This window comes from Anolis sagrei, chromosome 1, assembly GCF_037176765.1.
Source record: "Anolis sagrei isolate rAnoSag1 chromosome 1, rAnoSag1.mat, whole genome shotgun sequence".
Classification (NCBI taxonomy): Eukaryota; Metazoa; Chordata; class Lepidosauria; order Squamata; family Dactyloidae; genus Anolis; species Anolis sagrei.
In genome coordinates this window covers 77,398,404-77,417,321 of record NC_090021.1, presented here as the reverse complement: position 1 = coordinate 77,417,321, position 18,918 = coordinate 77,398,404, and the positions used below count along the sequence as shown (strand labels likewise).

At 44.1% G+C, this 18,918-nt stretch overlaps 1 pseudogene; it reads left to right on the top strand.

Moving 5' to 3' along the window:
* Positions 1-13,415, top strand: part of LOC137097003 (uncharacterized) — a 57,751-nt pseudogene extending 44,336 nt beyond the window's left edge.
* The last annotated feature ends 5,503 nt before the right edge of the window (positions 13,416-18,918 follow it).

The window sequence follows — 18,918 nt, the reverse complement described above, 5'->3', positions numbered from 1 at the left end:
TTATTGTTGACCAGTGGAAGGGACAAGGGAGGAAGTGGGCTGGAGCCTGTGAACAACAATGAGGCGGGGAGGGGGGAGAAAGGGAAGCAAGGGAGTTGGCAAGGGCCAACAATCCAAACAACAAGCGAAACAGAAACTAAGATACTGGGGTTGGACTGCGGCATGGAGGAGGGGAGGTGTTCCACTAGCCGAGGGGCCCCCATAGAGGTCGTGGTGGGGAGGGGGAGATGCGGAAAAAGGAGACCTCAAATTCGGCCTAATTCGAACCACTTATCTACATTAACAATTCCCAACCGGTCTCCTAAGGTAAATTGGTGTAACCAGGTGAGCGGGCCCTCTGGACTGAAGGTGGTGCTGTTGAACGCCAGATCTGTCAACGGAAAAACGACCTGGATCCAGGACCTAATCCTGGATGAGCGGGCAGATCTGGCGTGCATCACGGAGACCTGGTTGGATGAAGCTGGAGGTGTAAATCTTACCCAGCTTTGTCCTCCAGGCTTCTCCGTACAGCACCAACCGAGATCCGGAGGACGGGGAGGTGGGGTCGCAGTGGTCTATAGAGATTCCATCCATCTGACCAGGAGTCCCATCCCGCAGACCACAAATTTTGAATGCGTTCACCTGAGGGTGGGTGACCGGGACAGAATAGGGATTCTGCTAGTGTACCGTCCACCTTGCTGCACTACAGTCTCCCTACCTGAACTAGCGGGGGTAGTCTCGAGCCTGGCGTTGGAGTCTCAATGGCTTCTTGTGCTGGGGGACTTCAACATCCATGCCGAGGCGACCCTCACAGGAGCGGCTCAGGACTTCATGTCTGCCATGGCAACCATGGGGCTGTCCCAACAAATATCTGGCCCCACCTACTGTGCTGGACATACATTGGACTTGGTTTTCTGCCAGGGATGGGAGCAGGGTGGCGGTGTGGAGGAGTTGTCCATCTCTCCGTTGCCATGGACCGACCACTTCCTGATCAGATTTAGGCTCACTGCGCCCCCCAACCTCCGCAAAGGTGGAGGACCCATTAAGATGGTCTGCCCCAGGAGGCTTATGGATCCGGCTCTTGGGGACTTTCCCGCCACCTCGGTAGGTGACCATGTCGAGGCCTTGGTCGCTCTCTGGAATGGGGAGATGACCAGGGCAATTGACATGATCGCTCCGGAACGTCCCCTCTCAAGTAGCCGAGCTAAACCAGCTCCTTGGTTTACTGAGGAGCTGGCAGTGATGAAGCGAAGGAAGAGGGAACTAGAGAGCGTGTGGCGCTCGGACCCAAGCGAGTCAAATCGAGCACGGTTTGTGTCCTTTCTAAGGGCATATGCCGCGGCAATAAAAGCCGTAAAGAAAACTTTCTTTGCGGCCACTATTGCGTCTGCAAAAAACCGTCCGGCGGAGTTGTTTCGGATTGTCAGAGGTCTTTTAACTCCCGCCACCTCAGGCAGGAGCCCTGACAATTCGGTCACGCGCTGTGAAGCATTTGCTCGGTTCTTTGCAGACAAAGTCGCCTTGATCTGCTCTGGGCTGGACACCATGTTAAATGCAGTCTCTGAGGATGTGACACGAGCACCTGCTTGTCCTATTTTGATGGATTCTTTTCAGTTTGTGAAACCCGAGGATGTGGACAAGATACTTGGAGGAATGAGGCCCACCACGTCCATCCTAGACCCCTGCCCATCCTGGCTTCTGAAGGAGGCCAGAGGGGGATTGGCTGAGTGGGTAACGGTGGTGGTTAATGCCTCCCTTCGGGAAGGCAAGATTCCAGCGAGCTTAAAACAGGCTATTATAAAACCGCTGTTGAAGAAACCATCATTGGACCCCACTAAATTCGACAACTTTCGGCCTGTTTCCAATCTCCCCTTTTTGGGCAAAGTCATGGAAAGCATGGTGGCCTCACAACTCCAGGTATTCTTGAGAGACACGGATTATCTGGATTCGGCACAGTCTGGCTTCAGACCGGGACATGGAACCGAGATGGTCTTGGTCGCCTTAGTGGATGATCTTTGCCGGGAGCTAGACAGGGGGAGTGTGTCCCTGTTGGTGCTCCTGGACCTCTCAGCGGCCTTCGATACCGTCGACCACGGTATCCTTCTGGGGCGCCTTGCGGAAATGGGCCTTGGGGGCACTGCTCTGCAGTGGCTTCAGTCATTTCTGGAGGGCCATACCCAGAAGGTGTTATTGGGGGACTCCTGTTCAACCCACAGCCTTTGACCTGTGGGGTTCCTCGGGGCTCTATATTGTCCCCCATGCTGTTTAACATCTACATGAAGCCGCTGGGTGAGATCATCCGGAGTTTCGGGGTGCGGTGTCATCTGTACGCAGATGATGTCCAACTCTGTCACTCCTTCCCACCTGCTACTAAGGAGGCCGTCGAGGTCCTGAACCGGTGCCTGGCCGCTGTAATGGTCTGGATGAGGGCGAACAAACTGAAATTAAATCCAGACAAGACAGAGATACTCCTGGTCAGTCGCAAGGCCGAGCAAGGTATAGGGTTACAGCCTGTGCTGGATGGGGTCGCACTCCCCTTGAAGGCGCAGGTTTGCAGCTTGGGTGTGATCCTGGATTCATCGCTGAGCCTGGATCCCCAGGTTTCAGCGGTGACCAGGGGAGCATTTGCACAGCTTAGGCTCGTGCGCCAGCTGCGCCCGTACCTTGGGAAGTCTGACTTGGCCACAGTGGTACACGCTCTGGTCACATCCCGCCTTGACTACTGCAACGCTCTCTACGTGGGGCTGCCCTTGAAGACGGCCCGGAAGCTCCAGCTAGTCCAGCGCTCGGCAGCCATGTTACTAACAGGAGCAGGACGCAGGGAGCATACAACGCCCTTGTTGTTCCAGCTCCACTGGCTGCCGATCTGCTACCGGGCCCAATTTAAGGTGCTGGTGTTATCCTACAAAGCCCTAAACGATTCCGGCCCAAAATACCTTTCGGATCGCATCTTGGCCTATGAGCCCACGAGGACCTTGAGATCGTCTGGGGAGGCCCTTCTCTCGATCCCGCCTGCTTCACAGGCACGTCTGGCGGGGACGAGAGAAAGGGCCTTCTCGGTGGTGGCCCCCCGGCTGTGGAACACCCTCCCTGTTGACATCAGACAGGCGCCCTCCCTTATGTCCTTCCGTAAGAGCCTGAAGACATGGCTATTCGAGAAGGCTTTTAACTGAGTGCTACAGTAACTGGAAATGACAACTGGAACAGAATATGGACTACGAGATTGGTTATGATTCTACGATAAGACGGAGCGGATATTTTTAGTGTAATTAGATTATTGTGTATTAGTGATATGTTGGTTTTTGCCGTTGTAGCTTATTGTAAATTGTTTTTTTATATGTTGTACACCGCCGCGAGTCGCCCTAGGGCTGAGAGCGGCGGTTAACAAATACAGCAAATAAATAAATAAAATAAATAAGTATTGTCAGCTTATCTTCCCACTCCCTGGTCACACAGGTGTCTGTGAAAAACCAGCACAGGGCACTAGCAACAGCCAGGAGCTCTCGTGGAGCTTTGCTGTCATCTGACAATGGTGATGACACCGGTCAGGGAAAGAGGGTTGGAGACAGCAGACCAATCTGCATTGAACCCAGTTCTGCTATCCACCCTACACCCAAACTGCAAGATCACTCTGGAGTTTCAGACAAGCTTCACGGTATTTCCTGATTTTATTTAATACTAGCTGGCAATACCCAAGCTAGGTAATTTGGTAAGGGTAAACTTGAGAAAAAGTCATTGTTTGTTTTTGGATTTCATTAATGGTCCTATTAGAAGGATATGGGTAGGCTGCAAGTGTCATCATCCTATGCCATTTTCCCCCAGACCCCAACAGGACTTAAAATGGCTGTGTGTGGAGGAGGGGTGGGGTGGGGGTGTCATTCCACGTACCAAGTTTGGTCCGGATCTATCATTGTTTGGGTTCATAGTGGTCTGGATGTGGGTATATGTACTGAAACTGCCATCATACAGGGTCCACCCCTCAAAAAAAATCCATCAGAACATAAAGTTGGTCACGGGGGGGGGGGGGGTCTGTAAACCATGTTTGATCAGATCCATCATCAGTGGGGGCCACAGTAGTCTCGGGAAGTGGGAAGCAATAGAAAATTGGCCACAAATATTGCTGGTCTCATCCACACATACATACATTAACTGATGATAGATAGATAGACAGATAGAGATACATTTATTTAACCTTCACTCCCATAGATCTTTGTGGGGCTTGGAAAAATATTGTTAGGGTCATCAACATAGGTCGCTTACTGCAGGATCAGTCTGAAGCAGGAATTCTCTAGACTGGCACCAGAGATGGCCACACACACTGTCCCCAACACACAGGGACATTTTTCAAAGTCTCAGTTATAAATCAGCAGTAAAAGTGCTTTGTCATAAGAATGCAAGAAAATCAGCACTACAGCTATCACATGATGCTGTGTGCATCCTACTACTCCCCCATCAATAGCTCACAATCTTGCAACATTTCTGTTATTTTAATATAATGAGTTCCTTCCACTTCTGTGCTGACATGCCTGCCGTAATGTGTTGTCAGGGAGAAGAGTCTCCTCTCCCTCCCCCTTGCTGCCTGTTCTCTTTACTTTTTCTTGTTTTTAATACTGAAATTGTGTGATTGTCCAGAAATGAAAAATAATAAAAAATTAAAGAGCAGCAGTAAAGTTATTTACCTGCCTCTCACTGCAGCTTGAAGCAGTATACAACATCATTAAAATAAGAGATAAAAACTATTAAAAGACATACAACAAGATACAAAGATGTTAAAAAACAAGTTAAAATTTACTGATATAATGCAGATTAATATTCACAATTTAAAATGGACCAGGTAGGCAAAGTTACAAGAATGTGCTGAAGTATGATTGAAAGACGCTGGAATGACAAATCCACACAATTGTACTGCATGAAACAGACAACAAACAATAACTTTGGCCCCAGCACTGCTTTCAGTCCAACCAACTCACAGCACTAGCACAGGAAGATAAACTTTATTTTAAGAATTAGTATTTTATAGAACTTTTATAAAGTTGTGCAGACAATGACAAAGTGTACATGAGCAATATCTAATGCATACATGGTAATTCTTATCTGAGGTTTGTGACCAGCACAGAATATATTATAGATTTATAATCATCATCATCATCATCATCATCATCATCTTTATTTATAGCCCGCCACCATCTCCCCAATGGGGACTCAGAGCGACTTACATGGGGCCAAGCCCGAACAAGAATTATAATATAACAATACAAATTGCAATAAAATAAACAACATAACATTAACATAAAACATCAAAGCATATAAAACAATATACACAGAACATAGGAACTAAACATAATAACAAAATGACAGAGGGCGAGCCACATGTACATAAAATGATTTTTAAAACCCCGGGTGAGATAAGGGGGCAGAACTAATTGTAAGGGAGAACTCATAGAGAGATAGGAAAATAAACAAACCTTCGTACATGGGGGCGGGGACTCCTGGGACAAGAACGTTGGGGGACCACTAGCATAAAATTATGTGGCTACTCTCTGAAACAGCAACAGCAGAGCCAGGTCTTAAGACTCTTTTTAAAAGTTTCCAAGGTAGGGGCTTTCCTGATCTCTCCGGGCAATGAATTCCAGAGTCGGGGGGCCACAGAAGAGAATGCTCTCTCCCTTGTACCCACAAGGCGAGTCTGAGAGAGATCTTCGCCTGAAGAGAATCTTCGCCCGAGAGAGTCTGAGATCTTCGCCTGAAGATCAGAGGGTTCGGGCTGGTTCATGGAGAGAGATGCGGTCACAAAGGTAGGCGGGTCCCAAACCGTTTAGGGCTTTATAGGTAAGAACCTGTACCTTGGATTGAGACCGGAAGATGAAAGGCAGCCAATGGAGCTCCTTAAACAGGGGGTTGACCGTTCCCTGTAAGTTGCCCCAGTTATTAATCTGGCTGCCCACCGTTGGACAAGTTGTACTTTCCGGGCCGTCAAGGGTAGCCCCACGTAGAGAGCATTACAATAGTCCAGTCTAGAGGTAACTAAGGCATGGACCACCATGGTCAAGTCAGACTTCATGAGGTATGGTCGCAGTTGGTGCACAAGTTTTAATTGTGCGAAGGTTCTCCCGGCCACCACCGACACCTGCACATCAAGCATCAGCGCTGAGTCCAGGAGAACCCCCAAACTGCGGACCAGCAACTTCAGGGGGAATGCAACCCCGTCCAGCACAGGTTGCCACCCAATACCCCGATCAGACAGGCAACTGACCTGGAAGACCTCTGTCTTGTCAGGATTGATCCTCAGCTTGTTCCTCCTCATCCAGTTCATCACAGCGGCCAGGCACTAGTCCAGTATCCTCGGGGCTTCCTTGGAATCTGGTGGAAATGAGTAGTGGAGTTGGGCGTCATCTGTGTAGAGATGGCACCGTACTCAAAAACTCCGGATGACCTCTCCCAGCGGTTTCATGTAGATGTTAAAAAGCATGGGGGACAGAATGGATCCTTGCAGGACCCCACAGGTCAATGGCCAGCTCCTCGGTGAACCAGGGAGTCAGTGTGGATCTGCGCAATGAGAGGGGACGTCCGGGAGTGATCGTGTCAATTGCCCTAGACATCTCGCTATTATAGCGATCAACAAGGACGTCGACAGGATCGCCAGTCTCCAGGACAGGAAGATCCCCAAGAGACCTCAGGAGTCCTTCTGGATCCATCAGCCTCCTGATTTACTAGATGAGTTTGGCACTGTATGTACCCATAACATCTGATTGTTGGGTCTGGACACACAATAGCACAGTTACAGCATTTCTAGCATAGTACAAATGACAGAGTTCAGCAAACAGTACAGGCATGAGGAGATGCCAGCTATTGTCAAGATGAAGTTTATCAGATTCACTAAAATAAATCGGCCTACAAGTGAATCTTTAATTCTTACTTTATGCCAACCAAGAGATGTGAGATATTGAAGGTGCTCAACACAGTATGTATCCACTATGAGTGTTAACACAACTGTAGTGGAATCATGTGTTTGTGTGATAAAGTCCAAAGTCTAGTGACCTCATCACACTAGAGCATGGATTCACTTTAAACCCTCCTGCAGCATTCTGGGGTTTGAAGTTTAGGGGAGGAGCCTTTAAAATGCTCATCCAGGCAGGTCCCAGGCCTCACTAAACTACAAACACAAGAATACTGCAAGAGGCAGCAACCGGGTTTAAAATGTATCCATGCTCTGGTGTAATGAGGCAGTAAAACAAATAATAAACATGTCCACACTGACGAAATTTTAGCTAAAAGAATTGGTATTGTCCTTAAGTTTTCTCTTATTTTGTTCCACCAGAGCCCTCTTTTAAGCAATAATTCTGTAAAACAGTGTGTAAAACTCTATAAAAACAAAATGACAGCCACAAGAGCAAAAGGGAGTGGAGATTCGGAGAAAAGCCAAACACGATTGCTCCTGCTTGGGTCAGCCATGACACCATACATCAGATCTTTTTTTTCACAGTGGATGAAATTTATGAAGGCTGAAAGCATAAAAAGCATCTTCCAACCTGTAGTAAATGTAGAAATAGCATTTCTTTAAAAAGCAAATGAATGCACTTTTCACATCATCAAAAAAGAAAGAAAGAAAGAAAGAAAGAAAGAAAGAGAAAGAAAGGGAAAAAAGAAAAGAAAACTATACTAGGTTCCTGTTTGGCTGGGGCTTTAATTTCTTGTTTACAAAACTTAATGGATGCACTCTATAATGGTTTTTCCAGCCTTGGTAATGAGTGAATTAGAATGTGGAAAATGCAGAATGCGGAAAAGAAAGGGAACATAAATTTTTGTAAAGAAACCTGTGTCCTATTAGTCAGGTTGCTAATTGTTCCTTCAGTATTAAGCCAGTACTATAGTCACTTTGTGTGGTCAGCATTTTACAATAAAATGCCAATTTTCACAGCACCTGCACATTCTTGCTAAGAGGTGATATTATTTTTATTCTAAAATCTTTTCTTTTCTGTACTAATTAAGAGTAAAATAACTCTGTGAATTTAATACTACCTCTGTGTGTTGACTCTGAAGTTTAAAAATAAACCAGCCTTATTTTATCATGGCCTCATTTCAGGATGTACGTATTATCAAAATGCCCCTGAGGATATCATCATTTACTGAAGAAGCAGAGTAAAAAATGGAAAACTCCTTAGATTTGACTGGAAATGTTACTTTTTGGAATACAACATTTTGGAATTAAAACTCATTGAAAAGTCACTTTTGGGGGCTGTAAATAATACTCCCTGGAGAATAAGATGATTTCCAATGAGTATCTCTCATTACCTTCAGCTATGTTCGTTGCAATGGTGTGTGAGAGAAAAGCAATCTTCATGATGGGATAAGGCATAAATTATATTCCCACCAGAATATAAGGCAGAATCACAGCTTTCAATGGGGCTGGAAGGATTTATGAAGAGATCTCCAGGCTAGAAATAAATTAATAGTTCTTGTGTTAGAACAGAATTGGTCTTTACTGTCTATAGAGTGTGGTTTTCTCTTTAGGATCCTATTTCAAATGGACTTTTGACCCTAATATACAGTGAAAGGAAGGCATTCTGAGGCCCCTTCCACACTGCTCCTATATCACTTTATCTGATCCCAGATTTTCTACTTATCCCAGGTTGTCAAGCAGTGGAGACTCAGGGTGCTTCCAGACAGCACCAAATTGTGGGATTTCTAAGAGGAACAAAAAAAACAAACAAACACCTGAGAGCATGTCCCCACATACACCTCTAGGTCCCTGAATTTTTTCCTGCGACATATGCATTTGTAGTTTTGTCCCACATTTTAAAAGGTTGCAAGATGGCAAGATATCTGCAGGAAATTCCATATTTTTAAAAAAGTACTATAAATGCACTGACATGGATATGTGCATATGTGAACTTGAGTGTTGCTCTGTATGTGCACAGGAACTGTGTAGGAGTTCTGTGCTCCCATGCAATTTGCCAACTGTGCAAGGGGGCACTTGTACAGATCGCCCTGTTAAATGCACTACTTGTTGTGAGAATGCAGTGTTAGAAATGCTAGGTGTTTGTATTACTGACATAAGACTGAATAAAGATTAATATGTTTTCTAATTTTGGCAGAAAGTTGAAATGGAAAGTATGTTGTTTTCCCTTATTTCCTAAAGGTCTGTTAGTGCATATGTGCACATTTTAACATGAAATATGTAGGAGTACCCCTTTCCCACTAGAGGCCTCATTGAGTGGCAGGACAAAGGGGATAGGTGGAGAATAGCAAGGGGAACAGAAATTTGGATATCCATTGCTTTTTTGCATTTTCAGCCCAAGCATGGATGTCCCTAGAGAAGAGCTTTTTGCCCTCATGTTGTTACAGAACAGACATAGATTTGGAGGCAAAATTAGATCTGCTGGCAGTAACATGCAGCTGCCATGAAGAAGTATGGTATGCATGTGTAATCCACTTCTTTTTACTCAGGAAGTGCACCTCATTGATTGTGAGTTCCTTTTACATGCTGCGGCTATATACATGGGCACAATCCATGCCCTTGCCAGCTGTATGACAATTCCTACTTCTCTGAGATGGTGGGTTTTTCCAATGAGTCGCGACTGGTGGAAGAACTTTGATTTGCATATTTGGGCAGATAAGCACTGAATCCACCACTTCATAATGAGAGAATAGTGGCAGCAATTGGACCGCAGGTTTCAAGAAAAGACACTCACATGAGGAGAGCAATTTCTACAGAAAAGAGAGTAGCTATTACCATCTGGATGCTCACTAACAGATATTCAGTGGTGTTGCAGCTCAATAGTTTGGTCTTGGAAGGTCAACAGTGAGGGAAATGTCAAATTGGATGCCAGCTGTGGAGATGCTACTATTGAAGCACACCGTCTATCTAAGAGATGCCCGGGAGGTAAATATAGACATTTGCTTTGTATCAAAACTTCTGCCATCTGTGAAAATGATCTGAATACGGCAAAAGGGAAATAAACAAGACAAACTTCAACCTTTAGCACAACACCACAAATATGATGTCATAGGCATCACTGAAACCTGGTGGGATGACTCCTATCGCTGGAATGTAGACATGGAGGGCTATAACCTCTTTCACAGAAACCGAACAAAGGAAGAGGAGGCAGAGTAGCCTTATATGTCAAAAGCTATTACGCTGCAGAAGAGATGCAAGACAGCAATCCGGGAAGCCAGCTTGAAAGCATCTGGATAAGAATTCAGGGAACTAGGACTCAAAAAGATCTCATTGTAGGCATCTACTACAAACCTCCAAGCCAGGAGGAAGAACTTAATGAAGTCTTCTGCCAACAGTTGACCAAACAGGCACAGAGAAGAGATGTAATAGTCATAGGCAATTTCAACTATCCCGATATTTGCTGGAAAACAAACTCGGCCAATAGTACAAAGTCCAACAAATTCCTCGCTTGCCTTGCAGACAACTTCATGGTCCAGAAGGTAGAAAAGGCAACATGCGGGTCGGCTACTCTTGATCTCATCCTAACAAATGCGGAGGACCTGATCGATGCGGTTGAAGTAGTCGGATCCTTAGGAGCAAGTGACCATGTGCTCCTGCAATTTGAGGTACAAAGGAAGGCTGAAACTAAGACAAGTCAAACCCGCATTTTGGACTTTAGGAGAGCTGATTTCCAAAAAATGAAGGAAACAATGAGCAGCATTCCGTGGACACAGATACTAGAAGACAAGGGAGTTATGGATGGGTGGGCGTTTTTCAAGAGTGAAATACTCAAGGCACAATTGCAAACAGTACCAACAAAGAGAAAAAATAGGACAAGTGCAGAGAAGCCAGAATGGATGTCCAAAGAACTACTAACTGTGCTAAAACACAAAAGAGACATGCACAAGAAGTGGAAAAAGGGAGAAATCACCAAAGAAGAATTCAAACAAATAGCCAACTCCTGTAGGGAAAAGGTCCACAAGGCTAAATCACAAAATGAGCTCAGGCTTGCCAGGGACATTAAAAACAATAAAAATGGCTTCTTTTCTTATGTCAGTAGAAAAAGGAAGAACAAGGAGGCGACAGGGCCTCTTTGAGGAGAAGGTGGGGCAATGCTGACGGGATAGGGAAAAAGGCAGAACTGCCTAATGCCTTCTTTGCCTCAGTCTTCTCACAAAAAGAAAGTCATCTTCAATTTCAGCAAGATGGAGTGGATGAGGGATTAGAGGACATCCAACCCCAAATTGGAAAACAAGTCGTCCAGGAATACATGGCCGCTCTAAATGAGTTCAAGTCCCCAAGGTCAGATCAACTACACCCAAGATTATTGAAGGAACTAGCGGAAGTCATTTCGGAACCATTGGCAATCATCTTTGAGATTTCTTGGAGAACAGAAGAAGTTCCAGCAGACTGGAGGAGGGCCAATGTGGTCCCAATCTTCAAGAAGGGAAAAAAGGATGACCCAGACAATTACCGCCCGGGCAGCCTCATGTCGATACCAGGCAAGATTCTGGAAAAGATTGTTAAGGAAGTGGTCTGCAAACACTTAGAAACAAATGTGGTCATTGATAATAGTCAACATGGATTTATCAAAAACAAGTCATGCCAGACTAATCCGATCTCTTTTTTTAATAGAGTTACAAGCTGGGTAGATGCGGGGAATGCCGTGGATGTAGAGTACCTGGATTTCAGTAAGGCCTTTGACAAGGTCCCCCATGACCTTCTGGCAAGGAAACTAGTCCAATGTGGGCTAGGCAAAACTACGGTGAGGTGGATCTGTAATTGGTTAAATGGACGAACCCAGAGGGTGCTCACCAATGCTTCCTCTTCATCCTGGAAAGAAGTGACAAGTGGAGTGCCGCAGGGTACCATCCTGGGCCCGGTCCTCTTCAACATTTTATTAAGGACTTAGATGAAGGGTTAGAAGGCATGATCATCAAGTTTGCAAATGACACCAAATTGGGAAGGATAGACAGTACTCCAGAGGACAGGAGCAGAATTCAAAACGATCTTGACAGATTAGAGAGATGGGCCAAAACTAACAAAATGAAGTTCAACAGGGACAAATGCAAGATACTCCACTTTGGCAGGAAAAATGAAATGCAAAGATACAGAATGGGGGATGCCTGGCTTGAGAGCAGTACGTATGAAAAAGATCTTGGAGTCCTCGTGGACAGCAAGTTAAACATGAGCCAACAATGTCATGTGGCGGCAAAAAAAGCCAATGGGATTTTGGCATGCATCAATAGGAGCATAGTGTCTAGTTCTAGGGAAGTAATGCTACCCCTCTATTCTGCTTTAGTTAGACCACACCTGGAATATTGTGTCCAATTCTGGGCACCACAATTCAAGAGAGATATTGACAAGCTGGAATGTGTCCAGACGAGGGCAACTAAAATGATCAAGGGACTGGAGAACAAGCCCTATGAAGAGCGGCTTAAAGAGCTGGGCATGTTTAGCCTGAAGAAGAGAAGGCTGAGAGGAGACATGATAGCCATGTATGTGAGAAGAAGTCACAGGGATGAGGGAACAAGCTTGTTTTCTGCTTCTCTGGAGACTAGGATACGGAACAATGGCTTCAAACTACAAGAAAGGAGATTTCATCTGAACATTAGGAAGAACTTCCTGACTGAGAGAGCCATTCAGCAGTGGAACTCTCTGCCCCGGAGTGTGGTGGAAGCTCCTTCTTTGGAGGCTTTTAAATAGAGGCTGGATGGCCATCTATCAGGGGTGCTTTGAATGCCATATTCCTGCTTCTTGGCAGGGGGTTGGACTGGATGGCCCATGAGGTCTCTTCCAACTCTATGATTCTATGATTCTATGATATGAGAAGAACTTGCATGACTTGTTACCTTGAATGACCAATCAACATGCTCATCCTGTAGCATATGTACTTTAACCTGTTTTCTTCTTTTTGTAGTTTATGGCTGGATTTAGAGAACTGGGCTTTACCTAGGCCGTAGGAGCTGTTGATGGATGTCAATTCATGATTGTGTCTCCAGTAAGGCAAGGAGCTCAATTGATCAATCGAAAAAACACTTATTCCGTCCTGCTACAGAGAACTACAGATTATGAAGGCTGGTATGTAGATATAGAAGTGGGATGGAGTGGAAGGACTCATGATGTGTGCATCTTGAGGAATTCTGCTATATATGAGCTAATGAGCGCTGGCAATCCAACCATCACCATCAGAGCAATGCAGATACATCCTTTACTTCTGTTAAGATCAGGGCTTATGAAACCTTACCAGGGTGCCCTTGCTGAGAAGCAGGGATACTTTAATAGTCATCTCAGTAATGGCAGGATTATTGTTGACATGGCTTTTGGTTGTCTGAAGTCAAGATGGTGCTGTCTCATATCAACATTGGAAGTGGCAGAGCAGAATGTTGCCCCTGTCATAGCATCCTGTGTGATTTTACACAGCATCTTAGAGACTAATAGGAGGGTGCTGGATGAAGATGGAGAGTGGGTGGGAAGATATGCCCATGAGTTGCAATGAAGAACATTAAAAGATAGAAGGAGAAAGGGTATGAGATGTCTTGGCAGATCATCTTGGCCTGGGATGATGGACTGGGCAGATCATCTTGGACTGGGATTGACCTCCTCCACTTGTGCAGCTGGCAGGCTGTCCCACACATGACTGCATTGCCAAGAATCTACAATAAATTCCCTTGTAGTGGAAATTTATGTCGTGGAAAGGTAGAATTAATAAAGATTAGAAAGAATATCACTAAATTGTCTGTATTTACGTATTTGAATCCCTGAGCTGTTGTGACTCTAGCCTCTTCTACACTGCCATACCATTCAGTTCAAAGCAGACAGTCTGGATTTTATATGGCAGTATAGAAGGGGTGTTTGTGTATGTTTCTGTGTGTATGCAGGCGTGCACAGTTATATGTAAATATGGGTAAAGGATTCCAAAGGATTGTGGGAGTGATTTTGCAGGCACACAGACACCTAGGCTTGTGTAGAAGAATTGTGGGGGGGGGGGGGGGTAGCAAAATGATCTCGTTAATCCTGCTAATTGCAGATCTCCGTTTTTCTGCAGAACTCCTAAAACTGAAAGAAATCTGCTGCTATTTTGCAAGACCTGAAAAATCTGTTGCTCTGTAGCTCCTTATATTTCAACTGATACATTTTATGAAGCAGACCTCCTGGAGTGCTGTTTTTTGCAGCTTAGCTGGTTTGAAAGTTTGCAGGTCTTCAGTAGTTATTCTTTTTTGCAGCAATTAAGACCTCCCCCACCCCCTTATGACTTTGTCAGTTGAGACAAGATTGGTGTGACCTTTCCCCTCTGCTCATTTATTTCAAGACAGACAGGGAACATCCTCTCCCAGCTAGGCCAGCAGCAAGGCCTGTGCAGAGGATAGCCTACTGGAACAATATAGAGATCAATGCTCAACATGATCATCTGCTCCAGTGCCAGGAAACATATATCCAGAGGATCATAGCCAGCACCAGTAAGCACACAAGAAATGTGTGGATTCCTGCTTCCAGGACCATGGACTTATATGGCCTGAATAGAACTTCCAATCAATGTCACACTAAATTTAAGGCACTGAAACAGATATTCTATTGGGCAATCGAAGACCATAGTGGAGTGTTTTTTTAAAATTTTGGATGCAATGCATGGCATGTTTTCATTTATGCCCTGCCCCCTCTTCTATCTCTATTTGCAGGAGCTGTGCAGTAAGCAATCAATGTGTGCATACAACATCCGCACCGCAGGGGATGTAAGTTGTTTTCTCTTTTGACCATGGGTTGAATGGAGTTTTAAACAGTATTGTAGTGTATTTACTGTATGTTAAGTCTATTATTACTACACTGTTATTATTTAACTGTTTTTAACCTTTGTATTGCTCTTTTTAAACTGTCTAGCGTGGATACATGTTAGTTGCCTTGAGTCCCTATGGCAGGCATGGGCAAATTTTTTGCCTTGGTGACACATTGTGGGCCCAGATGGGAGGGCTGGGCCAGGAGGGAGGGAAGCCGGGCACATGCTGGGTGGGATGGGCCTGAGAGGGTCTGGCAGAAGGTAGGGCCATGAGGGGGCAGGTCGTCCTCAGGTTGTCCTCCAGGCATAAGAACCAGCTGCTCACCCATCCTTATGCTGGGAGGAAAACATGAAATTATTATCATTATTATTTCTATCCCACTCTCCTCCTTAATCAGGACATGCGGCGATTGCCCTGATCCTCCCCCCCCCCCCAATCCTCCTCCCTCCATCTTCAGGCTGACCTCTTGGAATTATGCTGGGAGGAGGATGAGACAGGTGATGTCCGAGAGAGATCTGAAGGGCTCTCAAATGCTGTGTGCCTTCCTCAAGCCATCCTCCTGGCATAAGGACAGGTCCTCTCACACTGTCCTAATGCCGGGAGGAGGGGAGACACATGGTGGCTGAGAGTGCTTCAGAGGGCTCTCAGCTGCTGTGTACCTTCCTTCCACATCCTTTCTGCATAAGGATGTGGTGAGCCACCACATCCTTATGTTGAGAGGACAGGGAAAATGAGAATCCAGAGGGCCACAGCATCCAGAGGGCCACATCCGTCCCCCAGGCATTAGTTTGCCCATGCCTGCCCTATGGGAAGAAAGGCAGAATATATAATAATAATAATAATAAGAAGAAGAAGAAGAAGAAGAAGAAGAAGAAGAAGAAGGTATATAGTATATAAAGGACCTACAGGTACATTGATTGGAGTATATATATGGGGCCTACATGTGAAATGGCAGGGAGAAGGCTTGAGGAAAAGAGAAAAAGAGAGTTCCTGAGGTCTGTAAAAGCATTGTTTATTCTCAGTTGGTGCCAGCTGGATATGGACCCTGTTGGTATTCCAGGAAACAGAGTGCTGAACAAAAGAATTGTCTTGGTTTATATACCCTTTAGAATAATATGCATGCATCATACAAGCATCACTATGCGTTTCACAAAATTCCACTTTTACATTGACTTCAATAGCATATTTTAACTTCAACACCTTCAATTCTCCATTAAGCACCTTTATCTAAAGAGCTGCTCATTAGTGGACTATAGCACCAGAGTGTCTGCTACCGGCTACTGATAGCAACAAGAGCTTCCATCCATCTTGAGATAAGTCCCTCCTGAAGAAGCCTCTTGATAGCCCGGCTCTTTAATCTTAGGATAAGCCCTGCTTAGTACGGGTCATGATATTTGCCAGAAGCCTTAGACATTCCTTTCCTAGACCCTGGCCTCTTTCTAGGCTCTTTGTGGCACCTAATTTGAGCTTTTAAGAAGAGAATATTTTCCCAAGTGAAGTGAAGTTCATACATACATATATATACCTTTGTGATTTCATATATATTTTCTAATTCCTATTTCTAATATAGTTGCGTCCAATCTATATTTTCTAATATATGTATTATGGATTTCCATCATCCCTTCATCACAGGTACATTGCATGGAGTACATATGGCGTGTGAATGTACATAGTATGTACTATATGTGGGAATCAAGCTACTATTACCTACAGGGTCTTCATGATTAGGATACGCAGAAGATGCCTTCTCATCCCCACCTTTCCCTCCACCCCATGGCCTTCCTCACTGAGGTGGTGAGAACCTGCCAGGTCTCTTTATAGCCCTACTCAATCTTCCTTGACACCTACTTTCATTGGTATTAGAGCCACACATTGTCTCATTTATTTAACATCTAAATTAAAACAAACTTAAACGAGCAAGTGAAACTACTAAGAGATCTGGAAGCTCAAATGAAGTGGAAGTTTGATTCTACCAAGACAATAATCTTGAGTAGATCTCCCTAGTTGGTTTCATATTAACACTTGGTCTATCCAAAGATCCTCTCTATCCTGGCATGTACAATCATTATCAGCTAGAAGGCATCAAAGAATGATGTCTGCATTAATTAAAAAAACATGGCATTGCAAGAGAAGAGCTCTCTGAAAAATGTCAGCACATAATATGATTATGTGTTTTTCACTGACAGAGAAGTACTATGCTTAGTGATGTATAATGAACCGTGTTTAACAAACATTTATGAGTTATTTGGGGGAAAAGACAAAATGCAGAAATTGAATTTGATCCTTAAATAATTCATGCAAGCAAATGAAGATGCTAAATTATGTAGGAGGGTATCTCTGTCTCGCTTGGCAATAAATTGAGAAAATTTGAAAGCAGAAGACTGTTTTTCTTTAAAGCAAATTTTATTTCAATTGACAGAGGAGTGTGGAGATTGATGGAAGAGACTCCAGACACATCCCAATCAGTGGCACAACATAACTATAAGTTCAGAAACAGGGCCAGTGGGGGCCAACCTGGTACATCTGGAGAAAATTATAACACAACAAATAGCACTATCAAGGATATTCAGAGCTTCTCTACGTGATATTAGAACCAAGGAGTGAATAGCAGCACTTTGAAACCTATTCAATTGAATCCTGAAAAATGAAACCAATTCAGGCTGATTCAAATTTTTTTGGTTCTAGAGCTGAATGCAAGAGCTCTGTGAACTGAACTGGAGAACTAGATATTAAAATAAGTGGGAGAAAAGCTAAGCAGTGTGTTTTCAGAATGCCCATGTGAAAATGCCAAGGTGATGTAATACACAAGCGTTGCTCATTCACAGTTTTGGTATGCAATCTCGACAAGTAGTGTCAAACTAAAGCGTTTATAAAGAGGGATTATGTGTGGTAACTGGAGTTATATTATCTTCTCCAGAGTCTGTATTATTGCAGATTGTGAAAGAAAGAGGAGTTAAGAGCTAGCACCAGAGGGAGTGCTAGGGCTAGAGGTATAAGGCTTTAGGGCTTAAAGGGAACAGCCTCTGTGCCTCGTGCTCTTGCCTGCTTTGGGAGACTGCTGTTTGCTTTGCTCTGGTCCGCTTTGAGTAACTTTGGTTTAGTTGATTTTGTGTGGTTTTTATTCCTGGTATGTTTGCCTTCATGAAAAGAGAGAGAAGAGAGAGCAGAGCAAGAGAGGGAGAGAGGCTGAAATGAGTACATTATGAAGAAAATGATGCTTCTGCCTCTTCACTTTGTGCTTTAATCTTCCTTGCCACAACTTTGTGCTTCTACCATTTTAAAGTTGATCTTTTTTTATTGTTTCATATGAATGTGCACTTTTGCCTTGCTGTTGCACTCGCCTACACGCATTTTGTTCCCTTAAATGTGCTTCCTTGCCACAACTTTGTGCTTCTACTATTTTAAAGCCGAGCTTTCTTTTTTATTGTTCTATGTGAATGTGCATTTTTACATTATTTGTTATTTATAAAGTAGATTTTCTTATTTGATAACATAAAAATGGGAGGGGGTCTCAAGGGGTATCACTTTAAATGGATTAAAATTTCAAGCTACCTAACTGTTAGCAAAATGCTGTTAACCTTTCTATTAACCTTCCACATTTTTCTGCTTAGTCACCAGGAGACCCCATACATGGAAAGGGAACGCTGGTCAGAATCATGAGCAGGACTATTGGTTCCTCTGGAGAGATTCCATAGCCAAAAGCAGGACTCAGCAACCTCTGCCAGCAATTAGAAATGTGGCCGAAGTAGAAGCAACTGCTGCATTGACTGCAGCTAAAAGAGCTGCCAGAGTACAAACATTTCTCAGTGTCAGAGACCTTCTGGGTGTCATTCATTTGCTTCTTTTCTTTGTCTTTGGAGACTATTAGATATACAGTATATGTACACATACATCTTTCATTATTTCATGATAGAGTTAAAATAATCAGTGAGTTTTGTTCATCCTTTACTGATTTTGAGGTGGCATTTTGGGTGCAGCTTTTTATTATCTGGACTTTAATTTTATTTCAAACTAAAATAAAACTTTTATGGGGAGAAAAGCACACTTTGTCTGCTCTACAGGGGAGCAATCAATATTTATTTTTATTATCTTGTTTTGTCTCTTTTTATTTAAAATGTTTATACACTTCCCTTCTGCTGAATCGATTTTAGGACAATTCTCACAAGTAATATCAAAACAATAAGAACAATAATAAAAGCCCCTCCAAAGTTTTCTCTTGAAAACATA